General features: G+C 44.9%; 1 long non-coding RNA gene across 1 annotated transcript in view; it reads left to right on the top strand.

Annotated features, from left to right (window-relative positions):
- The window catches only part of LOC137650666 (uncharacterized), a 56,587-nt gene that overhangs the window by 18,862 nt on the left and 11,628 nt on the right, over nt 1-26,097 (top strand). The window contains exon 2 of the long non-coding RNA XR_011046032.1: nt 4,659-4,793. This is a non-coding gene — a long non-coding RNA (uncharacterized lncRNA). The remainder of the gene's footprint in view (nt 1-4,658; nt 4,794-26,097) is intronic.

Here is a 26,097-nt window from a genome sequence, read left to right on the forward strand (position 1 = left end):
TTGACAGTTCACAGACTGTGCAGCAGTACCATGATCTTGTGTCCGGCTCCGTCAGACGACTGGCTTTTAAGAGCTCCCACAAGTCGTCGCTGTCTGGAGAATCTCAGATGGACTATGGATCTGACCAAGGAACTGGGCCTCCTGGTCAATTTAGAGAAGTCCCAGCTCGTCCCATTCCAGACCATTGTCTACCTGGGTATGGAGATTCAGAGTCGAGCTTTTCGGGCTGTTCCGTCGGCCCCAAGGATCAACCAAGCCCTAGAATGCATCCAAAGCATGCTGAGAAGGAACCGATGCTCAGTCAGGCAGTGGATGAGTCTAACAGAGACACTTTCATCGCTGGCCCTGTTCATCGAGTTAGGGAGACTCCACCTCCGCCCCCTTCAGTATCATCTAGCTGCTCACTGGATAAAGGACATGACGCTAGAGACGGTCTCAGTTCCTGTTTCCGAAGAGATGAGGTCTACTCTAACGTGGTGGAAGAACAGCTTTCTTCTCAAGGAAGGTCTACCTTTGGCTGTTCAGAACCCCGACCGCCGTCTCTTCTCGGACGCATCAGACACGGGCTGGGGTGCGACATTGGACGGACAGGAATGCTCGGGAACATGGAATCAGGAGCAAAGGACACTTCACATCAATTGCAAGGAGTTGTTGGCGGTTCATCTGGCCTTGATAAACTTCAAGTCCCTCCAGCTAAACAAGGTGGTGGAGGTGGACTCCGACAACACCACAGCCTTGGCTTACATCTCCAAGCAGGGAGGGACTCATTCGAGGAAGTTGTTCTAGATCGCAAGGGACCTCCTCATCTGGTCAAAAGATCGAAAGCTCATGCTGGTAACGAGGTTCATTCAGGGCGATATGAATGTCATGGCAGATCGCCTCAGCCGGAAGGGTCAGGTCATCCCCACAGAGTGGACCCTTTACAAGAATGTTTGCAGCAGACTTTGGGCCCTGTGGGGTCAGCCAACCATAGATCTGTTCGCTACCTCGATGACCTAGAGGCTCCCGTTGTATTGTTCTCCGATTCCAGACCCAGCAGCAGTTCACGTGGATGCGTTTCTGCTGGATTGGTCCCATCTCGACCTGTATGCATTCCCGCCGTTCAAGATTGTCAACAGGGTACTTCAGAAGTTCGCCTCTCACAAAGGGACACGGCTGACGTTGGTTGCTCCCCTCTGGCCCGCGAGAGAATGGTTCACAGAGGTACGGCAATGGCTGGTCGACATTCCCAGGACTCTTCCTCTAAGAGTGGACCTTCTACGTCAACCTCACGTAAAGAAGGTACACCCAAACCTCCACGCTCTTCGTCTGACTGCCTTCAGACTATCGAAAGACTCTCAAGAGCTAGAGGCTTTTCGAAGGAGGCAGCCAGAGCGATTGCCAGAGCAAGGAGGACATCCACTCTCAGAGTCTATCAGTCTAAATGGGAAGTCTTCCGAAGCTGGTGCAAGGCCAATGCAGTTTCCTCAACCAGTACCACTGTAACCCAGATTGCTGACTTCCTGTTACATCTAAGGAACGTAAGATCCCTTTCAGCTCCTACGATCAAGGGTTACAGAAGTATGTTGGCAGCGGTTTTCCGCCACAGAGGCTTGGATCTTTCCACCTACAAAGATCTACAGGACCTCCTTAGGTCTTTTGAGACCTCAAAGGAACGTCGGTTGTCCACTCCAGGCTGGAATCTAGACGTGGTCCTAAGGTTCCTTATGTCATCAAGATTTGAACCTCTCCAATCAGCCTCTTTTAAGGACCTCACATTAAAAACTCTTTTCCTCGTGTGCTTGGCAACAGCTAAAAGAGTAAGTGAGATCCACGCCTTCAGCAGGAACATAGTTTTCACATCTGAAACGGCTACATGTTCCTTGCAGCTCGGTTTTTTGCTAAAAACGAGCTTCCTTCACGTCCTTGGCCTAAGTCGTTCGAGATCCCAAGCCTGTCCAACTTGGTGGGGAACGAACTGGAGAGAGTACTTTGCCCAGTTAGAGCTCTTAGGTACTATCTAAAAAGGTCAAAACCTTTACGAGGACAATCAGAAGCCTTATGGTGTGCTATCAAGAAGCCTTCTCTTCCAATGTCTAAGAACTCAGTTTCTTACTACATCAGGCTTCTGATTAGGGACGCACATTCTCATCTGAAGGAAGAAGACCTTGCTTTGCTGAAGGTAAGGACACATGAAGTGAGAGCTGTGGCTACTTCAGTGGCCTTCAAACAGAACCGTTCTCTGCAGAGTGTTATGGATGCAACCTATTGGAGAAGCAAGTCAGTGTTCGCATCATTCTATCTCAAAGATGTCCAGTCTCTTTACGAGAACTGCTACACCCTGGGACCATTCGTAGCAGCGAGTGCAGTAGTAGGTGAGGGCTCAGCCACTACATTCCCATAATCCCATAACCTTTTTAACCTTTCTCTTGAATACTTTTTATGGGTTGTACGGTCGGCTAAGAAGCCTTCCGCATCCTTGTTGATTTGGCGGGTGGTCAATTATTTCTTGAGAAGCGCCGAGGTTAGAGGTTGTGATGAGGTCCTTTAGTATGGGTTGCAGCCCTTTGTACTTCAGCACCTAAGAGTCGTTCAGCATCCTAAGAGGACCGCTACGCTCAGTAAGGAAGACGTACTTAATAAAGGCAGAGTAATGGTTCAAGTCGTCTTCCTTACCAGGTACTTATTTATTTTATGTTATTTTTGAATAACTAATAAAATGAAATACGGGATACTTAGCTTCTTTGTTAACATGTATGCTGGTCTCCACCCACCACCCTGGGTGTGAATCAGCTACATGATCATCGGGTAAGATTAATATTGAAAAATGTTATTTTCATTAGTAAAATAAATTTTTGAATATACTTACCCGATGATCATGAATTTAAGGACCCGCCCTTCCTCCCCATAGAGAACCAGTGGACCGAGGAGAAAATTGAGTTCTTGTTGACAAGAAGTACTTGAGTACCTGCTCACAGATGGCGCTGTTGTGTACACCCCCACCTGTATAGCGATCGCTGGCGTATCCCGACCGTAGATTTCTGTCGGGCAACAGAGTTGACAGCTACATGATCATCGGGTAAGTATATTCAAAAATTTATTTTACTAATGAAAATAACATTTTAAACATATCTTAGAAATGACTTGAATAGATAATTGGATTTCTAATTACATTAAAAAAAGGAATAAAGGTAAAAATAAATGTTATCGGTCTACTGCTAAATTATTCGTCCCTCATAGATAAAACACATTTCATACATTTGTTTAAGCAATAAACACTTAATTTAAACATATCTTAGAAATGACTTAAATAGATAATTGGATTTCTAATTACATTAAAAAAAGGAATAAAGGTAAAAATAAACGTTATTATATATTTCCATACATTTATCCTAGCGGTACACACTTCGTACATCTTCTAAGAAAGACACAAATAGATCATTGGAATTTTTTCTCATCACCTTCCAGCAAAAATAATCAAGATGAGACTGGAACAGCTGACGACCAACATCTCGCATTAATCTCTTCAGAATCATCGTTTTAGCGTCCAACCACGATCGCTCAATTGCCTGTGTGTGTGCTCCTGTCGCTGGATCCACATAATATTGCTGGTTGTTCACTGTAGAATGCTGGTACCCCATGGCATTTACAGTAGGTTGTGAAAGGTCCAAGCTTGTCACATGGTAGACCTCACCCTCCGCCTGTGTAGGCGACATATGGCGGTAGACCTCACGCTATAGTAGCACCGATTGGGGGTTACTGCATATATGTTGATTGCATTTACTTTTAGCAGATTTGGTTTTTGTTGACATAATTATTAGGTGACTTTTAACATGAATTTATTCCTTCCAAATATGTATGCATAAGTTCCAGTTCTTGTTTTACAAGAGCTTTTTTTTTTTTTTTTTTTTTTTTTTTTTTTTTTTTTTTTTTTTCCAGCACGACTATCGTTGGAAGATTTCTCCCACTCTGGAATTTAATCTATTTCAAAATTTAATGTGACTCAATTGGTTTTGGTCATTGATTGTTTAGATTATTCGGTTTAGTTTTAGCTATTGTTGCTCATGTGATAGTAAAAATGTATGATATTTCTAGCAAAACTGGTATTCGCTATAAAAAATGGATTGGTGCTAGCTACTTTGGCATTTTTCTCTATGATTAATGGGGCCTGGGACATATTATCGATTAAAATGTTAACACTATTTCTGAGTCCATCTATTGTTTACCTTTGGGAAGCTTTGTGTTTTTGGAATGAGGTATTCATCAGCTGATTATTTTTTTTTAATTAACAGCTCGCAAGTATTTATGCACAAGTTCCCTGTTGTACTTTCACAACAAGTAACGCAGAGATACTTGTGCCCTTGATAAAACGTTTTATCAATGTAGGCAGCGCAATCCACAGTGATTCATGGGAAAGCTATAAACATTTTATCACTTGAGTGGTATGTGCAACTCAATATTAATCATTCAGAACATTTAGTGGATCCACAGTCAGGTGTACATACAGGCTAGATGTTAAAAGATACATTCTCCATGGTGAAATGCAAAAGGAATATTTTAATCAATATTTATCTGGTTATATCTTTATCCACCAAGTAAATTCATTATAATACATATTCTTAAACCTTTGGTTTCATTTTTTTATGAATTCTCATACTAATATGTGTTCATTTCCCTAGCACAAGAGGTTCGAACATTTACATCAATTCCTACTCCAAGCTACCAGATTGTACCTTCATCCATCTATGAGAGGGGACCCCCAGTGCTCTCAGCATCTATAGAGGTCCCTAAAGCTTCGACCTGCAAAACGTATGGTAAGGAATATTGTAAATAAAGCCTACTTATAATACTTTAATAGTGGCTCATGCGGATGGCGTTCGTAACACATCCATGTAACATTTGCCAGGACAGGGGAGCAATGAGATTACTAATTTGTGAGCAAAGCAATCCATGACAAAGCAGAGACCATTTGAGGGGCGTGATATATATTATAGATAATCATGATGCAATAGTAACCCACATGAATGGTGTGCACAGCACATCCATATACCACTTGCTAGAATAGAGGAGCAGTGAGATGATGTTTATCTGTGAGCTAAGCTAGTTACGGCTAAAACCATTTGAGGGATGTGATGTGAATCATAGGTAATTATAATAACTTAGTCTCACACCACTTATACTAACCATATATATTTCTGATTATCTTGTGTTTAATATACATTTTTCACCATTAGTATTGCTGCAAATCACTCGTTTTTAGTGTTTCACTACTCAGTGTCACGGCTTCTCAATGGGGTCCCACATAATTGTTGTTATATGGGGGTAGGGGTAGGAAAATTCATGAACAGGTGTCTTGCCCCAATATTCATGGTTGGATAAATGGATGGCTTTAGATTGCCCAGGACTTCTCTCCGAGTGGAGGCTCTTAGACTAGATGTCATAGTCCCTAAAGGTGGTTTGATCCTCACCAGTCTTGCCAGGCCTTGTAAGTAGTAATCAGCTCAAAGAGTACAGTCTGTTTATAGTCAGGCTCAGCTTAGAGAGCAAGACTGTAAAGGAGGTCCCTGGTAAGGCTGAAGACCTATATGATTGATATTTTGTACTTGTACTGAGCCCTCCTATTTATTTTTTGAAATGAGAATAAGGGATAGACAAGCTTTTCATGTATTTTTAGCTTAATGAAGGTATTACGGATGTGTTGTAGGTGGACCCAAAAGGAGGCAGAAGTTTAGGACTGAGCCTTTGTACCAACTGATACCTGCAGGAAGAGGTAAAAGTTTATAGTAGCAAGACCTAATTAGTAGTAGAGACTGAGTGAGTAGGAGGGTTTTTGAGTATGAGTATAGAGCTTAAGGGTGAAACAGAAGATAGGTGATCAAGTTTTGACCAACTGAGAAGGGCCCAAAGAGGTTCGAAAGACTACTGATAAAATGAGGAGATGGCAGGGAAGTCTGACCTCCCTGAGAGGGAAGTAGGTAGGAGCATATAGGAGTTTATATCAGTGAGACCCAGTGAGTGGGAGGGACTAGGTGAGGAGTTACTCATATGAAAGTAAAAAATATCTACCAGTATATAGCAATAGGTGCTCATGTGAAAGTAAAAATATCCCGCTGTATATACCTATTGTTGCTCATGTGAATGTGAAAAATTATCCCCCAGTCTATAGCTACTTGTTGCTTATGTGAAAGTAAAGAATATCCCACAGCATATAGCTATTTGTTGCTCATGAGAGAGTAAAAAATGTCCCCCAGTATATAGCTACAGTATTTGTTGTTCATGTGAAAGAAAAAAATTATCCCCCAGTATATAGCTATTTGTGCTCATGTGAAAGTAAAAAATATCTACCAGTATAAAACTATAGTTGATCATGTGCAAGTCAAGATTTATCTGCCAGTATATAGCTATTGTTACTCATGTGAAAGTAAAAAATTCCCCCAAGATATAGCTATTGTTACCCATGTGAAAGTAAAAAATATCCCCCAGTTCTTGGCTATTTGTTGCTCATGTGAATGTAGAAATATCCCTTACTAGATAGCTATTGTTTCTCATGTGAAAGTAAAAAACATCTAGCATATAGCTATTGTTAATCATGTGAAAGTAAAAAAATATCCCTCAGTATATAGCTATATGTTGCTCATGTGAAAGTAGAAATATCCCCTAGTATATAGATATTGTTGCTCATGTGATTGTAAAAAATATCCCCCTGTAAGTAGCTATTTGTTGCTCATGGGAAAGTAAAAAATATCCCTCAGTATATAGCTATTTGTTGCTCATGTGAAAGTAAAAAAATATACCCTAGTATATAGCTATTTATTGCTCAAGTGAAAGTAAAAATTATCTCCCAATATATAGCTATTGGTGCTCATGGGAAAGTAAAAAATATCCCCCAGTATATAGCTCTCCTAATTCTTGTATGTAGATATGTGTTGTACGTCAAGGTAAATGAACTCTATAATCATGAGAATTCCACAAAAACCTATAACTCAGCTTGTTGTACCAAGATTGCATTTTGATAGCAAGGGGAGTTTCATTGCCTTTGTGCGCTCAAGTAGACAAGGCTCTCGTACCTGAGAGAGTGATAGCTTGCTTACCTTACTTTACTTTGATGGCTGCTTTTCCGGTCCCATTCAGCAGGGGAACCCCACTCTCTACAGGACCTCCACTGTTGTTTTACCTTGTTCGTTCAGAGTATTTAATGTTTCATATCGCGTATTGTTCATTTACTGTTAAATCGTCACTGTTGTATGACTGTTGAAATAAGAAAGTCTTCAGTTTCCTCTTAAAAGTCTAATGTCTTCAATCATTCGAATGTTTCGTGGGAGCTTATTATGTAGTCTCAGGGCCGCATATTTAAAGGGTTTGGAGCCTAAATTAGACATAAATCTATGTTCCAACAGTTTGAAGCCATCTGTAACTATTCTCGTGTTGACACGATTTGTTGGCTTCGCAATATGTAGCAGTTCTCTCAAGTATTTTGGATGCCCGGTTCTGATAACTTGGTGGGTTATAGTACATATTTTAAATTCAATTCTTGACTTAATCGGCAGCCAGTGTAAATTGATAAGTATAGGGATGATCCTTTCTCTATGTGGGACACCTTTTATCAGTCTTGCTCCTCTGTTTATTATGTTTTGTAATTTCTTAAGTTGCACTTTTGGTAAATTGTAATAGATAGTTGCAGTAGTCAATCCTGGTAATAACAGTTTAACACAAGTTTCTTTACAGAATTTTCGTCCAGGTACTTTTTTATAAACGCAATATTTCATAGATGATAACCAGCAGTTTGTTCTTACACTTGATAAAATCCCTCATTCTTTACTATAGGAGATATTCTAGCGCGAGCTGGAAAATATGGCAGAAAAACCTTAACAAGGTCGTTAACGATTGGGTAGGTAGTTACCCACCTGTTAGCAGTAGCTGCTGTTTACTCTCAATCGAATTCTAGCCATCGCAGTGGTAACACTGCTGCTCCTGCTTTTGTTTGATTGGCAGACTAGCCTTTCTTTTTGGTGTTTTGGATTAATCCTTTTTTCTTCTTTCTTTGTTAGATGTGATGTCCTCTATTTTGAGGAAGTGTTCCGGGCACCTTTATGTCACCGCTGGAGGTGGATCCTCTTTCCCTAAGCCCTGGGTACAGAGGTCATAGGTGTTCTGAAGGCTCCTCCTGCCAAGTATGTAGAGAGTGGTCGCCCTCTCAGTGGGAGAAGTTTGAGAGGGGTAGAATAGAAAGTCCTGGAAGGATTTATTACCTCCAGGTTCGCTGTCGAAAGGTAAGGCGTCTCGGGCCTCCTCTTCGGCCTCTCATTCTCTCCCTTCAGACTCTTTCTTGCCTCCCTCCTCCGGGGAGAAGTCAAGCAAAATTGTCACCATTGATTTAACCCCCATTCTTCTTGGTCAGGCAGATCCCATTGCCTCTCCTGATGGGGCAATGTTTTCTGCCACCGGGAATGACTCTGTTACTGCTTCCATTCCAGATCATGTACGAGCGGTATGGCCTTCCCTTGGACTTCCTGGTTCTCCTTCAGAGGAAGTTTGGAACCAGTTCCACGCGGGCAAGGTTATGCCTCGGGTCCCTTCTGTTTTGGAACCCTTGGGAGTTCCGGACATTGCCTATCTCTTGTCACCTCAGGCGACGCCCGCTGAAGTTTCAGGGGATGTAGTAATTTCAGCTCCTACTGCGCCTATTTCTCACACCGTTTGCGCTTCTACAATACACTGTGTCGCAAGCACAAACATCGCAGTACCTCCTCCTCCTCCTCGTCATCGCCCTCTTCGGAGGTCAGGAGGGAGAGAGAGAAGAAGAAAAGGAGAGCTCGCGCGCCTTCGCCTAGACGTTCTCGCCGAAGAAACAGGCGATATAGGAAGAGACATCATTGCTCTCGCTCTTCCTTGCCTTCTGTCTCTGCACGAGTTGTCTTGCCTTGAGACTATAAGCGCTCTTGAAACAAACCTAAGCAGAGCGCTCCCTCTCGTCATCGTTCTGCCTCGCTGTCGTCTTCCTCTCGCTAGGGATCATCTAAGAAGCCAGCAGCGCGACCAAGGGCAAAGCACGTCCTGACCTCGAACCCTCTTCTTTGCTGATTAGTGTGAGAGGTCAGAAAGAGCGCTTCTCCTTGCTTTCACTCCTTATCTTCAGAGAAAGATCCACTTTTGACATTCGACTTCACGATCTCTGATCCTTCGGGGTCTCGTGACAAGGAAACTTTGGTTTCCGGTTGCGCTATCCCTTTGTTGTCTCGCAACACAAGTTCCTGAACCCTCGGGCTCTCTTGCATTTAGTCACGCTGACACTTAGGTGTCTCGTGACAGGGAAACTTCGGTGTCCCTTTTGCTCTGGCCCTTCGGGGTCTCGCAACACGATGTCTAGGAGCACAAACGATCATGCTGAACCCTCTGGTTCTCGTGAAACAAGTCACCAAGAGTTTTACTCTTATGACAGAGAGTCTTCAGACTCTTGTCGCGTGGAGTGTTCGCGTTTGCGCAGCCAACACTACGCCCGTGACCATCAAGAGTTTTACTCCTATGACAGAGAGTCTTCTGACTCTTGTCACTCAAAGTGTTCGCTTGTGTGCAATTAGCGTTACGCACGCAAATCTCGGGTCATATACTCATGCGGTCAATCTCCTCACTCTCGTGTTCTCCCTAATGAGTTAGGGATTACGAGTCTCTCGAAAACCTCCGAAGAAGATGCAGGTGTTTGATCCTTCTTCTCTTCGATTGAGAGCAGAGGGTAAATGGGAAACTTGTTAGAGAAGCTAAAAAGAAAGCACAACCAGATAGCAGCGACGTAGAATACAAGGCCGATGGCTTCGGAAGCTCTGTTTATTACCCTGCACTTTATGTGGCAGCTCGTGAGCTGCCCATGTTACGAGGTAGCACTCGTTGTCAACCTTCAACTTGAACAACTTGTTGTTGGAAAGCATAGATTGCTACCAGGAGGTTCACCTCCAGGGGTTGGAGAACCTTCCCTTACAAGGGAGTGTTAATCTTCCCCGAAATTGGGCTGTCCCCCGATCAGAGGGAGAGCTTCCCCACTTTAGCCATTTAGCAACCTTCCCTCTTTCGTGAAGAGTTGCGGACAGCTCGACGAGTTTTGCCTCAGCTATCTTGTCCCCGAACACTGTGCTTCCTCCCCTTGAGCTGGAGAAAAGCAAGTCTAAGGCTTGTTCCTCATTCGAGGGGAACTTCTCCCTCGTTCGCGAGAGAGATTATTATGCGTACGCTTTTCTCCCATAGAGCTGGGAGAAAGCTTATCTCAGGTGATGTCCTCCTTCGGGAGGACTTCTCTCTCGTTCGCAAGAGGGAGAAATTACGCCTATGCTTTTTTCCATAGAGCTGGGAGAAAGCTTGTCTTAGGCGATGTCCTCCTTCAGGAGGACTTCTCCCTCGTTCACGAGAGAGAAATTATTACACTTACGCTTTTTCCAGTAGAGTGGGAAGAAAGCTTGTCTTAGGCGATGTCCTCCTTCGGGAGGACTTCTCCCTCGTTTGGGAGAAAGAAAGTATTACTCTTACGCTTTTTCCCATAGAGTGGGGAGAAAGCTTGTCTTAGGCGATTCCTCCTTCGGAAGAACTTCTCTCTCGTTCACGAGAAAGAGATTATTACTCCTATGCTTTTTTCCTTTAGAGCTGGGGCAAAGCTTGTCTTAGGCAATGTCCTCCTTCGGGAGGACCTCTCCCTCGTTCCTGAGAGAGAGATGTTCTCCTTCGGGAGGACCGCTCCCTCGTTCGCGAGAAAGAGATGTCCGCCTTCGGGAGGATGTGTCCCTCGTTCGCGAGAGAGATTATTACGCCTACGCTTTTTCCCATAGAGCGGGGAGAAAGCTTGTCTCAGGGGATTCCTCCTTCGGGAGAACTCTCTTGTTCGTGAGAGAGATTATTACACCTAAGCTTTTTTCCCATAGAACTGGGAGAAAGCTTGTCTTAGGCGATGTCCTCCTTCGGGAGGACATCTCCCTCGTTCGCGAGAGATAGATTATTACGCCTATGCTTTTCCCATAGAGTTGGAAGAAAGCTAGTCTTAGGCTCTTCCTCCTTCGGAAGGACTTCTCCCTCGGTCTCGAGAGAGAAATTATTACGCCTACGCTTTTTCCCATAGAGCGGGGAGAAAACTTGCCTTAGGCATTGTCTTCCTTCAGGAGGACTTCTCCCTCGTGAAATTATTACGCCTACGCTTTTTTCCATTGAGCGGGGAGAAAACTTGTTTTAGGCAATGTCCTCCTTCAGGAGGACTTCTCCCTCATTCGCGAGGACTTCTCCCTCATTTGCTAGGACTTCTCCCTCATTTGCGAGAGTGAGTTTAATATGCCTATACTTTTTCTCATAGAGCAGGTAGAAAGCTTGTTTTATGCAATCTCCTTTGGGAGAACCTGCCTCTCGTTCACGAGAGGAAACTTGTAGGAGTTTGCTGATCCACAATCCTCCCCCTTACGCTTATGGTTCTCCTCCAGGGGTGGAGCGAGAGCCTTGTCTTAGCGATGTTCTCCTTCGGGAGAACAGACTTCTCCCGCGGAGGAGTTATCTTTAGATCTGGAAGTCTCCCCATCGGGCGGAGTCGCTCCTCTTCGGAGTTTGGAGGGTTTGTAACTCCTCCCCTCCCTGGCGTTCTCCCCCTCATGCCGTAAGGAGACGTCTTTTTGAACCTAATGGTTCTCCTCACGTTGACCCCTCGGGGTCTCATGATGATCACCCATTGGGCTGGCGGGATCGTGAGCCTTCGAGCTCTCGTCATGTTGATCCTACGGGTTCTCATGACCTTAGGAGTCCTTCGGCCCTCTGTCGCGCTGGACTTTCGAGTTCGCACGACTTGGAACCTTTGAGTTTCAGTTGCACTAAGCCTTCGGGCTCTCATAACAATTAGCATAAAGTGTTCGCGCATGCACGCAATTAACACTATGGACGTCGCGTCCATAGTGTTAATTGCGTGCATCATCAAGAGTTTTACTCTTATGACAGAGAGTCTTCCAACTCTCGTCAACGGTCTTCGCCATTACCTCCAGACACTCCGACTTCTATTGCTCTTCCCCTTTCGATAAGAAAGATGTGAGGGGTAAGACAAAATGTTTGTCTGCTACTCGCGTCTCCACTTCACCTGTAATAATATGCGAGGAATTAGCGCAGCCTTAGGATTCCTCAGAAGAGCTGCCGTCGAAGGACTTAGAATCCTCCTATTTAAGGGCTCTAAGAATTGTGTGTAATATCTTAGCCCTCGGCGATTTGCATCTGTCTCCTCGACCTCTTGATGCTCCAGCCCTAGACAGGCTATGTCGTCCTCCACCAAACCCTAAGACCAGAGTTGAACTCCCCTGGTCTCTCCACCAAACACTAAGACCAGAATTGAACTCCCCTGGTCTGTTCACCCTGAAGGCCGTCTGAGGAAAGTATCGCAGGCGGTCTCGGGAGAAACGGGTTCCCTGAAGTCTCAGGAATCCCATAAATTCCTGCATAAGAGAAAAAAGGCCTTTTACAAGATCAGAGACTCCAACCCTTCTCCTATAATCTTGGATCCCCTCACAGAGAGCCTCACACCTGGCTGCTCCTCGAAGAGACACTACTCTTTGAGTCTTCTTCTCAGCCACAGAAGCCTTGGCAATGGAATTGGCTTCAATGTCCCTTCTGGAGGCTCTATCTTAGCTTGACACGTTGTCTTGTACAGTCGGCTACCTTGCGAGTCACGGGGACCTGTCAAACCAAGACTCCATGCAGTCCCTATAGGAAGTCCTAACTGGTGGGGCTAAGACTTCCTACAACAGGGACCATGTGGGGCAATTGGGTTCTCAAAAGGAGGGAATCAGTAGTCCCCAGACTTCCTTTTGTACCTCAGGGAGGAAAAACTCCTCTCAGTCTCAACGATTAAGGGCTATCGTTCAGCCTTGAGCCTCATCTGTAGACTGAGAAGGGGTTGACCTCTTCGCCTTGGAAGATATCGCCTTGTTAATTCAAGGTTTTGAGTGATCTTGTCCCTCAGTTGAGATTAGACCACCACCTTGAGACGTGTCTTATGTTTCCTGAAGGGTCCGCCCTATGAACCCTTAAATAGGGCCTCGGACTACTTTCTGACCCTTACAACAGTCTTCCTCGTAGCTCTGGCCTCGGCTAAAAGGGTCAGTGAGCTACATGGTCTGTCTTACAACGTCACCCATTCTAGGGGATGGGGGGAAGTCTCTCTCAACTTTGTACCTGGCTTTGTGGCTAAGACTCATAATCCTTCATCTACCGAGGAGAGATTTCAAGAATTTCATTTTCCTAGCCTCAATAAGGTAACACAGGATACAGAGCAGTTGTTACTATGCCCAGTCAGGGCACTAAAGAAATACCTGAAGGGCACCAGACCTTTCAGACCATGTCTCCGTCATCTCTTCCTTAGTACCAACAAGATGAAGAAGAGAACCTCTTGCAACACCATCTCTTTCTGGCTCAAGAAAGTTATTGCGAGGGCTTTTCACGGAGACCCAGAGGTAGCACAACCCAAAGCCCATCAAGTTAGGGGAGTGGCTGCCTCACTGGCATTTAAGAGAAATTTCTGTCTCCCAAATCTTAAAAGCTGGGGTCTGGAAACGTCAATCTACATTCAACGCTCACTATTTGAGCGATGTGACACATTAGTCTCTAGACACCCTTTCTATAGGGTCTATTGCGGCAGGTCAACAGGTGCTGTAGCTACCTTACGCCCTTTCAGGGGACAGTAGCCATTGGTTGAGGATAATGGGTTACACTAGGTTTTAAGAAGGACATCCATCTATCTTCTTCGTTTCCTTCTCCCTCCCATCTGGGGATCCTAGTCTGTAGCCAGTTTCAGTTGGACTCGCCAATAGAAATAAGGTATGAAACTCATCTGATTCCTCTCACAGTGTATAAGTTATACTCGTGGTCATGAGGTTTCCCCTTTTCAAGGTCGGGGGGAATCCTAAGTATGAAGGCGTCCGAGTCGAATGTTCCTGACCCACTTCATCTTGAAACATTTGTTTCCACAAAGCTACAAACCTTCAGCTGTGCTGAGATTATGGGGATCTACAAAGAAAGAAGATTTACAGGAGATTTTTTCTTCAAAAGAGTCTAGTCTGAAGACTATTTTCCCTAGGAATAGGGAACTCCTTGGCCACCCTAGCCTCAAGACTAATTCTCCTATAGTAAAGAATGAGGGTTTGTATCAAGTGTAGGAAGAAATGACAAACTTATAACAGTTTATATTTTCCTTAACATACAAACCCGAATTCTTTACACAAATCTTCCCTCCATCACTGCCCCCTAGAATAGTCCTAGCTAGAATCCGATTGAAGGTAAACAGTAGCTATCAACCGGAGGTCCTCCACCGGTAACAGGTGGGTATCTACCTACCCGGTCGTTGATGACCTTGTTAAGGTTTTTCTGCTGTATTTTCCAGCTCGCGCTAGAATATCTCCTATAGTAAAGAATTTGGGTTTGTATGTTAGGAAAAATACAAACTCTCTTTTAAGTTTGTCACTTTTATTACATTATTTATTTGGGCATTTAGAGACAGGTTACAGTCAAGAAATACACCTAGATTTCGAACTTTATTAGATATCGGCACTGAGTCATTATTTATGTTCATTTGAATATCAACGAAGTTTCTCACGCTGTTTCTCTTGCCCACCACCCTGAATTCAGTTTTGTTCTCATTTAATTTTAGCTGTTTAAATGTCATCCATTCTCTAACACTATCAAGGATTCGGTTTAAAGTTTCAGTAGTGTCATGTATATCATTTATGGAGAAGTAAAATTTTGTGTCATCTGCAAATAGTTTAAACTTCACACCATGCCTTTTTAGCATTTTCGATAGACCAATAGTATAGATGCAGAATAAAATTGGGCCAAGTACACTCCCCTGGGGTACCCCTCTGTTTAAAGGTTCATATGATTAATAAGTTTCCAATTTGTACACAGTAATTTCTACCAACTAAGTAGTCTTTTAAGTATTCGAAGGCTTGATCTTCAACGCCGATGGACCGTAGATCATTTAGTAGCAGTTCATGCACAACTGTATGAAAAGCAGCACTGAGATCGAGCAGTATAAAGATTCCACGTTTATTTTCATCTATCATTTATAGCATATTTGCAACACAGCAGAAGGCTGTCTCCGTAGAGTATAGTTTTCTATAACAGATTGGTTGTCAGGCAAAGCTTCTATTACTTCTAAGTGCCCGACTAGTTGTTCAAGAATTACATATTCAAACACTTTTGAGACAAAGGATAGATTTGAAATAGGTCTACTGTATATGAGCTTAATTCCTGGTAGTCCGGTGCATTTTTCAGAACTAGTGTGACTATAGCCATTTTCTCAGATTTAGGAAACTTACATTCATCAATGCTTGCATTTGTTATTCTCATTATTATTTCGGATAGACTAGAAAAGTCTCTCTCCTCAATTACTCCAGATATTGGTATCAGATTGATCGCGTAATTTGTTTTTTTTGCGCTCTTGCTAATTCTGGTGATGTCATCTTGTGTTATGTTGTTAAAAGGGATTTTGACGAAGGAAAAATCTATTTCTGGGGAGAGACCTGTGGCGGCCGGTGAAAAGTGTCCTTCTTATATATCTTTTCTGATAAACCTTCCAATTATACCAGAGAAAGATAAAAGCATGGAATGCTGAGGTTACAACCCTCGCGCGAGCACCTTTTGGGTGTCGTGTATAAAGCAAAGGCGCGTGAAATCCACTATTCACAGGTTGTCTTCCATTTAGTTAATTCCTTCGTCAAAGGGATGGGCCGATACAAAGGCCCTAGTCAACCACCCACGCCACGACGCGAGCGCCATCTGAACAACATCCTTCTTTTTGGACTTCTTAGTGTCGAATTTTTTTTTATGGTGCTCTCGACCTTTTTTATCAATCGTGGATTTATTTTGTCATGTCCGAAGCTCCATCTTCACACATTCCAATGTTAAGTACCATAGTTTGTTTTGCCATCTTTTTATAGTACCGGGCTTTTGTTTTATATCCAGTATAGTCTGTTTTATTATTCCCGTCTGGCCCTTCACGGCGGCCATTGTTTGTTCACTTGTTTGGGAATTCATCTTTGTCTGCCCGTTTAGTACTCTGTCACTTAGGTTCTTGGTTAAGTCCCTGGCCTTATGCCTTTAGAACCGTTATGATTTTTGTGTTTTTATGCTCATGGTACTTTTTGTTAGCAAGTCCAGCCTACGAACGAGATAGCGATCTAGCTTTGTTATTGTTTAGTACGCGCCCCTCCGGGGCGTTCGTCACTCGACTGTGCTATTTATTTTAAGTTTTAGCAGATGCTATTCTTTGTTCGTAGTTTTATCTTGATGTACATTTTTATTTTATACGTTTATAATAGTGTTGTGTGATTTTTAGTCCTGATATTGTGTCCAAGAGAGCGAGAGCTTGGGGTCCCCGTTTTCTGTTTGCAGTCACGGGTTACCCCTTTCTCTCGTTTTCTTTCTTAGCTCCGGTGGGTGAGCGGATTTCCCGTTTTCCGTTTTGTGCGTTCAACGGGTTCTCCCTCCCTCACCTCTCCCCCTCTGGGTGTATGATAACTTACGAGTTATTTATTTTTGGTTACTTTTCAATTTTAGCGTTATTTTAGGTCCGTGTTTCGTCCTCTCCCCGTTACGGCTCGGGAGTAGTTATGAACGTTTTCCACTCCGCCTTGAGTTCTACTTCGCCATGAGGGATTTTGTATTAATTTTGTCTGTGTGCCTGGTGTATCATTAATCTGATGTTGAATATTTACAAATGACCTGGTTATATTTTCAATTTTGTTTTTAAAGAATACTAGATTATTATTTGCTAGTTCCTGGTCACTGTATCCATCAGATATCTTCTTTTCTTTTACATTTCCCATTATACCATTCAGGAGACGATATAACTTATTTATGTCTGTTGCTGCTTCGAGGATATTTCTCTTATAGTATTCACTTTTTCCCTTCTTAGTAGGTAGTTATATTGACACGCAGCAGTTTTGTATTCTACCCAAGTATTTTTGGTTTTTAACCTATTCCACTTTCTTTCTTTACATTTTTTTTTTTTTTTTTTTTTTTTTTTTTTTTTTTTTTTTTTTTTTTTTTTTTTTTTTTTACCAAAGTCTCTCCATCAAACCAAGGAGATTGGTCTTTTACGGTTATAGTCTTTTCCATCGGTGGGCACATGGTATCATATTCACTTTTACTCACTTTATTATAAATGGTCATAAGACAGTTAGCACACTTAGCTCCTAACAGACATTGGTCATCATGATCACAGGGGGTGTTTAGCATCATTTATTTTCTTTGTAACTTCTTCAATAAATACGGTAGGGGAAAAATTTGATTTATGTCTAAAGTTTATTTTCTTTACTAATGCATGTTTCTGTAGAGGTAGACTAAACGTAATAAGTTTGTGTACTCGGTAGATAGTACATTTCTCTTCGACTCTTATATCAGATACAATATCATTCATGTCATCACTTAGAACTAAGTCTAGCGTATGCCCAGTTAAAGTAGTTGTACAGTCGACATTATTCACTAGTTTATATGATTCTAGTAACTCACTAAATGCCAAAGCGTCAGTATTTGATGTGTCATCCTTCCAAAAATTGAGGTCTCCACAGATAACTAATTCGTTTTTCTCCATGATAATCTTTTCAATGAGAGCACCGAATTCTTCAAAAAAGATAACTAGTATTTGTTCTAGGAGGTTTGTAGATTGTTACAAAGGATATTCTTCTATTTTTTGGCGTAAATTTTATTTATATATTCAAAGCTTGTTACACTAATTCTTTTCAACGTTTTGAGGTTTGAGTAACTTTTATGAATAAAGAGTCCTACACTCCCACCAGACCTACCTTCTCTCGGTATGTGAAAGAAGGCATGCGTGGGGAGCGTCATTTCAGTGATCTTTGCCTTGTCCAAGTTATTTAACCATGTTTCAGATAATGCTAGCATATCTAAATATTTTTCGTTTATCAATTCACGAATTTGAAGAGTCTTATTAGCTACAGATTGTATATTTACAGTTTATGACATCCCTAGTAACCATGATCAGTATTTTCCGCTAGTCTTTTCAATCCCAAGTCCTAAGCATTGCAGTCTCTAGAATTTACTGAGTGGTCACTTGGTCTGTTTAACTTTGTGCAGTTTATACACTTTGACGCAGACTTTATCCATTCTTAATTGTTCCGTAACTGACATACAAACCACCTATTTAATAGGGGTTATTACTTTCGGCGTAGCTGAAATGACGAGCCATTAAAATTTTAACTAGGGTTTACTACCCCACCGCTAGTTGGGGGAGGGGGTAGGGGGTAGCCTGCTACCCCCCCCCCCTCCCTCACACACCTGTGCTTGAGTTCACTTTACTTTTGGCTCGGAGCGAGAACAGTTGTTGCCTCTCTCTCTCCTCGCCTATTTTGGACTGCCATTAATTTTTGTCTTTTTACTTACTTTTTCTTATACATGTAATATATATATAAACTTTCTTTATGTTTATGTATATATTTGTGCATAGAAATGTAGTAAGTTTTCTTTTCAGTGTTTGTGCTGTGTGTGTGATGTATGACAACGACACCTGCGTAGCAAGACCACCACAGTTCGTCTTCGTGGGGAACGACCTCACCCTCTCGGGTCCATCGGCCTTCCCGTCGGCATTTTTACATTAACTCTGCCGCCGCAGGGGAATCGTCATCGCCTGGACACTCTTCATTCATCTATTATCTTCGCTTTTCCTCTTTTCCTACGGGAAACTTGTATTCTCAGCGAAGGGAATGTTGCCTTTTAAGATTGACTACAGTCTCTCTCTACTCGAGGTCGTTCACCATTACTACTACTACGTACTATTACGGTAGCTCCTTTCCCGTTGCGGGTTAGGTTGCTATTCCGTTTCTTTGTTTCAATTATTTTGACTTTTTAGCTTTTTCCGTGGGGAACACTTCCTTTCGGGGGGCTCATTGGTTCTCACTATTATATTCTTAGATGATTAGATAATTATAATTCTGTTTTTATTACAGTTACTCCGGCCCCCCCCCCCTTCTCCTGTGGATGTCATCTGGGGAAGGTGGGCGCATACTTAATTCTTATTTTATGTTTTTCCCTCCGGGGTTTCTCTTTGGAGTTCCTCCCTAGGGAATTTCTGTTAAAATAATTATTTAATTTTATTTTCCCAGTTAACTATGTAGTTTTTCTTTGTTCGACTAGAGTCTCCCAACGAAGTAGAGCTGTCCTGTTCATGCCTCAGAGGACATCGTCATGGGCGTTATCTCTTCTCTTAGAAGTTCTCCCATTACAACATGCCAGCACTTCAGATCATCTTAGAACGCTAATGGAGGTTCGCCTCCAGGGGTTGGACAACTTCCCTTCCGAGGGAGGTTTCCTCCCCAGGTGTGAGGTTTTCTCCCTTCAGAGGGAGAACTCCTCATACCTTAATGAATTCATCGCCTTCGGCTACTGTTGCTGCCCTGCGGCCAGACTTTTCTCCCCCTAGCTGAGTTTCTCTTCCTTCAGGGGTGGACCACAGTCTTGGCAAGTCTCTTCTACTAAGTGTTCACCTCTCTCGTTCACAAGAGAGGCCACTCATAGAGACTTCTCTTCGGAGAATCGCTACTGCTAAGGTCAGCTTGCTGATCCACCAGCCCTAAGGGGCATCACCACGAGTGTCTTCAGGTCTCTTCTACGAAGTGTCACCTCTCTCATTCGCGAGAGAGACCACTCATAGAGACTCCTCTTCGGAGGATCGCTCCTCTTCGGGGAACGCTACTGATAAGGTCAGCTTACTGATCCAACGGCAATAAGGGGCGTCACCACGAGTGTCTTCAAGTCTCTTCTACGAAGGGCACCTCTCTCGTTCGCGGAAGAGGTCTCTCATAGAGACTCCGCCTCGGAGGATCAAGCAAAACTTCCAGTGACCTCTACCTTGTGGTGCAACGTGGTCCTTTGGACTTCGTTCCTGGACTCTAACACGGACCTTTTACGGTCCCATCGGTGGATGCTGGCCTTTCCAAAGGGCACATCCCAGTTCCTGATCGTCCTGCCAGCTGACCTACCGATCTACCAGCGCAACCTTTCGTTGCAACGAAGGACTTCGGTCCTGGACTCTAAAGCAGACCTACTTACGCTCCTCATCGGGGGATGCCCGCCCTTTTTTTAAGGACACATCCCAGTTCCTGATCGTCCTACCAGCTGACCCTTCAACCTACTAGCGCGTGAAGCTCGCGCGCTCGCCGATCTCCATACGCGCGCAAGCGCTGCCGATCTTCATATGCGCACAAGCGCCAACGATCTTCTTACGCGCGCAAGCGCCGACGATCATCTTACACGCGTAAGCGCCGACGATCGTCAGCGAAGTGCAAGCGCCGACGATCTCCTTACGCGCAAGCGCCAACGATCTTTTCCGCGCGCGCGCTAGCGCGCCGATGGTCTTCCGCGCGCGTGGCAACATTCTGGTACGCAAGTACACGCCGACGATCTTTTATTTTCGCCCGCACGGGCTCTTCATTCTGATCCTGCACGTCAATCTGATTCCTGCGCACTCTATGAAGTCTCGCCCACGCGTGAGCGCTCCAGCAGTCTCCCGCGCGCGAGCCCCGGGTATTCCCCATCGCTCGAGCGCTTGTGCGCTCCCCAGCGCAACTGCCAATACCCTCCCACGCACGCGGCAGCAGGACAACGCGCGGTAAGGGCGCCATCCCCCCCCCCCCCCCCCCCCCCCCGCACAGAACAGCACGCTTGCCGGTAGGGGGGAAGGTTCCAGAAAGGTCTAGGGACATTTCTTCCTTATCTTCTTTCTTCTTCAGGCGACTCCTCCTCCAGGAGGGGTGTCTGACAGCGCGGCCGGCAGCCCTGGTTTGGGGCTCTAATCAGAGCGGTAGCACGAGCTTTCAAGCCTATTCTCTCTGAGTTGGGCCACAAATCTTTGGCTGCATCTACTCCCCTGAAGAGGAAAAGAGAAGTTTCGGAAGCAGTAACTTCTCCTAGGACGAAGCTGTCTCCTCCTAAGTCTTCGAGGCTGGCTCCCACCCCCCTCAGACTTTTCTCCCTTCCCTTCGGACGAAGATTTCCCGTCCTCAGGAGAGTCACGTGAAGTGAGACGTTCCCCCATCACACCATTGAGGGGAACCCCACCTCGCGCGGTAAAGTCTTCTCGAATATGGGTGGAGAAGAGCCTGTCTCCTACATTGTTGGAGTCCTGCCTCCCTCCCAGGAGGGAGTCATAGGACTCCAAGACAATACCGGGAGGCCCCTAGCACCGAAATCTACAGGCTCAGCCATTCTTCGGTTATGGGAACGAACCTGTTTGAGCCTAAGGACGTGGAGCAGGTTGCTGAGAGGTGGAGGAAGCCACCAAGACTCCCTCCTACATAGGGGTTTGACATTCAAGCCCTATAAACCTCCAGCACCCCAGCAGCCACGTCCCACCAAGACAACGGCAGCGAAGACAGTGGTGTCTAAGCCCTTTCCGGTCAAGGACAAGAAAGGCAAGAAGTTCTCCAGGGGAGGGAAGAATCCTAGAGGGAGCAGCCAAGGCCGCAAACGCTAGGATTGGCAGTCCCCCTGCATGTCCGCCAGTAGGGGGATGCCTACAAGATTGCGCAGACAGGTAGCAGCAACTCGGGGCCGATTCCTGGACGATTTCCGTAATCAGTCAGGGATATCACGTCCCGTTCACAACATCTCTACTTCCCCTGAGGACGAATCCGGTGTCAGTTAGCTCCCTTGCCATGGGATCAGCACATCTCTACCTCCCCTGAGGACGAATCCGGTGTCAGTTAGCTCCCTTGCCATGGGATCAGCAAGGGGGCAGGCTTTTAGGGCAGAGGTCCAGATTAAAGCAAACTCTTAAGCATGGAGACCGCAAACACGGTCAGTCTTTCAGTGAAGCCGCAAGACTAGATGTGTATACTGGATCTGAAGGACATGTACTTCCAGATCCCAGTCCATCTGTCTTTAAGGAAGTACTTAGGATTCAGCCTAGACCATAAGGGGTACCAGTTCAAGGTGCTGTGTTTCAGTCTCCACAGCACCACAGGGTTTCACCATAAGTGTTCACCCTAATATCATTGTGGGCACACAGGATCGGCATCCGTCTCCTCCGTTAACTGGATGACTGGCTAATCGTAGCAGACTCGGAGTCATCCCTTCTTCGACACCGAGACAGACTTCTAGGACTTTGCCAGGATCTGGAGATCATGGTAAATCTCGAGAAGTCCTCTCTGAATCCCACTCAAGACTGGTTTACCTAGGCATGATTATAGACACCAATCTCCACAAAGCCTTCCCATCAGACGACAGGATAGCAAGGCTGAGAGGGGTCGCAAGCCCTTTCCTCAGTCAAGAAGAGCTTCCAACCCAATCGTGGTTACGTCTCCTTGGTCACCTTTCATCCTTGGCTCGTCTAGTTCCCAACAATCGCCTCAGGATGAGATCTCTCCAGTGGCGGCTCAAGTCCCGGTGGAATCAAGGTTGCGAATCCCTGGACGTCATGATCCCTATGGGTCCTGCGGAACGGACGGACCGCCAATGGTGGGTGACAGACGAGAACCTACGAAGAGGAGTGGATCTTCTCGTCCTTCCCCGGATTTAATGCTGTTTTCGGACGCCTCAAAGAAAGGGGGGGGGGGGAGGGGGGCACGTTCTGTACCACAGGACCTCTGGCCTGTGGTCAGAATCAGAAAAGTGCCTCCACATAAATCGTCTAGAGATGAGGGCCGGTTTGTTGGCCCTTCAGGAGTTCCAACAATACCTGGCAGGTCACTCAGGTGGTAATAAGCGACAGCACCACAGTAGTGGCTTACATCAAGAAGCAAGGAGGTACCTTTTCGAAGCAGCTATCCCATCTTGCAGTAGAGATACTGAGATGAACCGAAGTCGCTCGATTCTACTATTGGCGCGTTTCATTCTAGACAAGAGGAATGTGCTCGCCGACAATCTGAGGAGAGCGTCTCAGATAGTGAGTATCGAGTGGTCTTTGTGTCATCTAGTAGCCAAGAAAGTCCTGACTTTGTGGGGTTCCCCAACTGTGGATCTGTTCGCGACAGCGCTGATCTTCAAGATTCCACTGTACTTCCCCCCAGTCCCGGATCCCAAGGCGCTCTGGTAAGATGCCTCCCAACAACGGGGGGACAACATCAACGTGTACGCCTTTCCCCCGTTCTGTCTGATGAGAAGGGTGCTCAACAAGACCAGAATATCGGTCTTTTTTTCAATGACCCTCATAGCTCCGCTATGGCATCACGCGGAATGGTTTCCGGACCTTCTGCAATTCCTAACGGAACTTCCGAGAGAATTCCTTCCACGACATGATCTACTCAGACAACCACATGCCAGCCTCTTCCACAAAGCCGTGGTTTCGCTACGACTTCACGCCTGGTGACCATCTAGCATCTCCTCGCTGAGAGAGGATTTTTTTGCAACAAGTTGCGAGTAGGATGTCTAGACATCTGCGAAAATGATCCGCATCTGTCTACCAGGCAAAGTGGAAAGTCTTCTGTGGTTGGTGTCGTGGAAGGGGTATCTCTCCACTCGATGCCACTATTCCAGCAATAGCAGAGTTCCTAGTGTATTTGCGGGAAAAAAGTGCGCCTTTCAGTCTCGGGGGTGAAAGGCTATCGCTCAGCCTTAAGTCTAGCCTTCAGGCTCAAAGAAATGATCTTTTCTTCCTCGCTGGAACTTTCCCTACTCATACGAGGTTATGCACTTACCTGCCCTCAGTCGGATATGAGACCTCTTCCATTGAACGTGGTTCGAGTTCTCAGGTCTTTTAAGAGACCTCACTATGAACCAGTACGCCAGGCTTCAGTTCTCCATCTAACTTGAAAGACGGTGTTCTTACTAGCTTTGGCTTCGGCCAAGCGAGTCAATGAATTTCATGGTCTCTCATATGACATCACCCATGCAAGGGTATGGGGGAGAGGTAACGTTCAAATTCGTCCCTGAGTTTGGTGCTAAGACTCAAAATCAGGGGGTGCCAGACGCTCGGTTCGACTCCTTCCGGATTCAAGTCTCCGTTCTGTAACAGATGTCCCAGACCTTCTCCTACTGCGCCCAGTAAGGAGTCTGAGGCTATATCTCAGAAGAACAGCTGCAGTCCATCCCCAGGTGCAAGCATTGTTAGCACTGGCAGGATTAAGAGAAGGGTCACCAAGAACACCATCTCGGCATGGATTCGTAGGGTGATCCATCTGTCCCGGAATCCAGACCCTCCTCCGTCACGTCACCCTAGAAAACATGATGTCAGGGGCGTAGCTACGTCCCTGGCCTTCAAGAGAAATTTCTCAGTGACGCAGGTCCTTCAAGCTGGGGTGTGGAAACATCAGACGACCTTCACAGCCCACTACCTGCACGACGTGACCCACAGGAGGCTCGATACGTTTTCTATCGGCCCTCTGGTGGCTGCGCAACAGCTGGTTTAAAACCTCAGGCTCCTAAGTGGACAAGTAGCAGAAGGTTGAGAGCATTGTTACCCGGTCTTAGTCTGCATGAATGAAATGATTTGTCTGGCCCTTACTCTTTTCTTCATCCTCCCCTCTCTTGGGGAAAGCAGCATCCTGGGTTCTCTGCACAGCTGACCTCAAACCACTGCAGGTAAACCATGTTTCCTTGTGTTCCGAGTATTAAGCTAATACAGTACTATCACGTCCCCATACCCTGACGAGGTGGTATTGGGAGAGTCCTAGCCTAAAGTTTCCTTCTAAGGGACTACAGGTCAACTTCCTAGGACGAGTCACACTTTATTTTACCTTCATACACAGCTTGCGTAGGCCGCAGTCCTTGTGTAGCAAGGTTCTAGCGAGGTGCAGGGACTCCTTATTGCTGAGTGCGAATACACTCAAATATTGAGTCCCCGGGCAAAGCCAAAAGCCAGTACTGGTAGGGACTTTCCACCCTTCATAATGGGTGAGTCACCCCTATTAAATAGCGTGGTTTGTATGTCAGTTACGGAACAAATGACAAATTTGTAGGTAATTTGTATTTTTCCTAACTATACAAACCTTAGCTACTTAATCAAACTTGCCCGCCAGCCCTATCCCCCTTGAAGTCCTACCTCCAAGCAAAGTGAACTCAAGCACAGGTGTGTGTGAGGGGGGTGGGGTTGGTAGCAGGATAACCCCTACCCCCCCGATAACTAGTGGTGGGGTAGTAAACCCTCGTTAAAATTTTAATGGCTCGTCATTTCAGCTACACCGAAAGTAATAACCCCTTTTAAATAGCTAAGGTTTGTATAGTTAGGAAAAATACAAATTACGTACGAATTTGTCATACTTGCAATCTTTTTCAAAATGTCCATACCTCTGACAGTGGTAGCAGGTGATCACGTGGTACCTATCACGTATGTTATAGATACCCCATCGTAACGAAACCTTGTCCCCATTATCATGAATAGCTCCGAACTTCAGGATCACATTTCAGCACATGGTGGGTCGTCCCCCCGCCCCAGGCATTTTTCTTCAGGACTACACTTATCTTATCTTCTAGATTTTGGATTTGGTCCAGGTAGCGATTTATATGAATCAAAGCCTTTACTGCATCATCATCATCATTGCATATCATTATTTTAGGTTTTAGTTTTCCGATTTTTCTTGTTTCAGTGTCAGCCGCCAATGTCTGAATTTTGTTTGCCGCCTCATCTCTGATCCTATTGTTTGCAAAGTTTACAACAACATTTCCATTCGTAGTTGACCTCGTGTTAAGTATAGGAATGTCTTTTAAGTGCTTGTTCAACCTCACGTTTTTTTTCAGTAATTTTAGTTGTTGTATTAGTTGATTTAATTATCAACAGATTTTTTTCCTTAACTTTGTCAGCAAATGATGGTTTCTCTGGTTTTGGGTCTATCAATGTTTGAAGTGTTGCTTTAATTAATTCCATATTCATGGCAAGAATGTCAACTTTCTCCGTGAGGTCGGGGGTCTGGGTGGAATTTGCTGCATATGCGATAAGGTCCGCAAGTTTGTTTTCCAAGTCATCTATTTTCGCATCTTGTTTGTTCAGGGCCAGATCTCTCAAGTTCACGTTTTCCTTTAATTCTGATTTGTTCCGTAACCGAAATACAAACCACGCTATTTACATTGGGTTTACTTTCGGCGTAGCTGAAATTGATGAGCCAATAGATTTTAACGAGGGTTAACTACCCCCGCGCTAGTTAGCGGGGGTAGGGGAAGGGGTAGCTT

The sequence above is a fragment of the Palaemon carinicauda genome, chromosome 12 (assembly GCF_036898095.1).
Source record: "Palaemon carinicauda isolate YSFRI2023 chromosome 12, ASM3689809v2, whole genome shotgun sequence".
Lineage (NCBI taxonomy): Eukaryota > Metazoa > Arthropoda > Malacostraca > Decapoda > Palaemonidae > Palaemon > Palaemon carinicauda.